The following is a 3631-nucleotide window of genomic DNA, read 5'->3' as shown; positions in this document are numbered from 1 at the left end:
CAGTGAGCCTGCCGAGGTGCCTGTTGACGGGAAGACCAACGGGGTTCTCGATGCCTAGATAATTCGTGCAGTAGGAGATGCACTCTTCGGTCAGAAAGCCCCTGGCTATGCTTCCCTCTGGACGTGACATGTTGCGAACGTATCCTTTGACGACACCATTCATCCTTTCGAACGGCATCATGCTGTGCAGGAACGTCGGCCCGAGTTGGATGATATCCTCCACTATATGGACCAGCAGATGCACCATAACGTCGAAGAATGCGGGCGGGAAGTACATCTCAAGCTCGCATAGTATCACCACGATCTCTTCCTGTAGCCTTCTGAGTTGCCTCACGCCAATCGACTTCCGAGAGATGACGTCGAAAAAGTTGCATAAGCCAAATAGCGTTTCACGGACGTGCGCGTCCATGATCCCACGGATTGCAACTGGAAGTATCTGCGTCATCAGCACGTGACAGTCGTGAGACTTCATCCCGCTGAACTTCTGCTTCGCTGGGTCTAGGTATCTGATTATCTTCCCCGCGTAACCGTAAGGAAGTTTTACTCCTAGGAGGCAGGTGAAAAACTGCTCGATCTCCTCCTGACTTAGAGTGAAGCACGCGGGAGGGTAGTCATTTCCGGTCTTCTTGGCCTTTTTGCCTTTGCTACGACTTTCCGTGTCTTGCTTCGCCTCATCATCATCATCATCATCATCATCATTAGCGTGAAGCTCCTGCCTGATGCCCATTGATTTCAAGTCTGCCCTTGCTTTCGGCCCATCTTTGGTCCTCTCTAGCATGTTGAGCAGGGTACCAAGCAGACTCTCGCACACGTTCTTCATGATATGCATGACATCAAGGCTGTGAGGCACACGGTGGATCTTCCAGTACGGCAAGTCCCAGAAAACAGACCTCGTTTTCCATACCTTCAGCAGCGGCTCTGGCGCCTTTCGCTTCTTTCCCGGCAGTGGGCAGTCTTTCCAATTTTTCAACAGCTTGTCTATTTCCTCGCCGCTCCTCGTACACGGGCGTTTTCGGGGTTCGGTTTCACCATCGAACAGATCCTTGCATTTCCTCCACGGGTAATCGTCGCGAAGCCACCTTCGATGTCCCATGAACACGGTTTTCGAAGACCCGGGATCTCTATCTACCGCTGCAGACGAGGAGTGATCGGAAAGTACCACACCGATTTTCGAGGAGCTTTCTTCCTCTTCTTGTATCGAGTGATGCCGCACACCGGACATATGGTAGACTCCGCGTGCTCGTCCTGATAAATGTTGCAATTGTTCATGCACACATGGTATTTCACCTGCGGTAAATCCAGAGGACACACGATTTTCTTCGCCTCCTCGAAACTGGTCGGGCACTTGTTCCCCTTGGGAAGACGTTCGTGCCAGAATGACATGTTCTCGTCGAAGCATGCGTCGGTCATTTTGTGTTTTACCTTCATCTCCAGAGCCATGAGCGTTACTTTCAGGCGGGTATCCTCGGGCCTGCATCCTTCATACAATGGAGTAACCGCGTCTATCTCCAGTTGATCCAGCTTGGCTTTCTCTCGGGCGGCAGCTCTTGCGTTATCCGTCCGCTTGAGAAGCAGCTCTTGAATATGAGGGTCCTGCACCCAGCCTCCATCGTCGTCTGCTCCGGCATCTTCATCTTCATGATCATTCCCTTCGTCTTGATCTTCCTCATCATCATGTACGACATCTTCTACATGATGACTGTGTACAGCATCACCGTCGTGATCATGTCCTGGAGATTCTTCGTCTTCTCGCCCGCCCTCGCCGCGGTGGTACTTGTCTTGTTGCCCTTCCTCATTTCTTGCCCGGCCCCGGCCATGGACGACTTGATAGTCATCTTCATCACCTTGCCACCGATAGCCATCCATGAAACCACGCAAGAGCAGGTGGTCCCGCACCTGCCCAGAATCCGGGTCCGCAATAAGGCTCTTAAGCTTGCATCTTCGACATGGACATCTTATCTCCGTCTCGTTCTTTTGAAGCATCTCGGCCTTCGCGGAGCTCAAAAACCTATTCACGATGCCTTCAGTCATCGTGCGGACCATGGTCGCCTGCGGGGTAGAGCAAAACGATATGTTAGAACCAAGAAAAAATTTGGCATGACCTTCCCTAAAAATAGGACCAAAAAGAATGCATAGTGCCAAAATTCTCGCCGAAACGGAAATGAATCAAAACATTCCGGCAAAATATTGGCAACTATCGCATATTTCAAATACCGGTACCTTCAAACACAAACATATATGCAACACCACAAACACATGCAACACCACAAACATACATAGATCTAGCTAGGCCACAAAAAGTGCATGTGCACGTTGTTGGAGCGAGCTAGGGAGAAAAAAAGTAGATCTATATCATGAAGATAGCTTTCCCTTACTTACCTATCAAAAAAAAGGTAATTTCACCACTTAATTTTGTTGAATCTATGGTGGAAATGAGGTGAGGAGGAGGAGATGGCCGAAAGCTTGGAGAAGGAGGTGGATGGAATGAAGTGGGGAAAGTGAGTGGGTAGGTGTGGGCTGTCCAAAATATCTTGTTGGTCCCAGGTTACTAATGGCGCACCGTAGGAAAATGTGCCATTAGTAACCCTGGTTACTAATGGCGCATCAGCCTACGGTGCGCCATTAGTAGTTTTGCAAAAAAGTAAAAATAATAAGTATATATACTAATGGCGCATCTCCTCTGAGTGCGCCATTACTAGTTTAAACTAGTAATGGCGCACTGTGCCACGATGCGCCATTAGTAGTTTTCCAAAAAAAAGAATAAAACAAAATTTACAGTAATGGCGCACTGCCTGCTTGGTGCGCCATTAGTAGTTGTAGATAGTAATGGCGCATTATGGACCCGATGCGCCATTAGTATGTATGGGAAAATGGAAAAAAATAATTCATACTAGTGGCGCACCCTGTTTACGGTGCGCCATTAGTGTCTTCCACACTAATGGCGTATCACAAACAGGTGCGCCATTAGTATATAGTAGTGGCGCACTGCTTCCATGGTGCGCCATTAGAATCAATCCTATCTATAGCCCTTTTCCTGGTAGTGCCAGTTCTTCGAGATAAACAAGACGCATTCTATCAGAAGCGGTTCCTGCCAAGAAAAAAAGTGTAGCACCAATAAATCCATGGGATAATATTTGTAAAATAGCTCCATTGAGTCCAATGTTGGTTATGGAACCAATTCCTATAATTATGAAACCCATGTGAGATACAGAGGAATAAGCTATTCTTTTTTTGAAATTTCGTTGACCAAGAGAAGTTGAAGCTGCATAGATTATTTGGATCGCTCCTATTATTACTAACCAGGGCGAAAATAGATAATGAGCATGAGGTAACAATTCCATGTTGATCCGAATCAATCCATATGCTCACATCTTTAATAATATTCCCGCTAAAAGCATACATGTACTATAATGTGCTTCCCCATGCGTATCTGGTAACCACGTATGTAGGGGTATAATCGACAATTTGACAGCATAAGCAATAAGGAAGCCAAAATATAAAAGTATTTCCAAGGTTGCAGGGTATGATTGATTAATTAATCTTTCCAAATCTAATCCTAGTTCGTTGGAGCCATATAAGCCCATACCCAGAACTCCGATTAAGAAAAAAATGGAACCGCCTGCAGTATACA

The sequence above is a fragment of the Triticum dicoccoides genome, chromosome 4A, assembly GCF_002162155.2.
Source record: "Triticum dicoccoides isolate Atlit2015 ecotype Zavitan chromosome 4A, WEW_v2.0, whole genome shotgun sequence".
Taxonomy (NCBI): domain Eukaryota; kingdom Viridiplantae; phylum Streptophyta; class Magnoliopsida; order Poales; family Poaceae; genus Triticum; species Triticum dicoccoides.
This window is presented reverse-complemented; position numbering follows the sequence as displayed.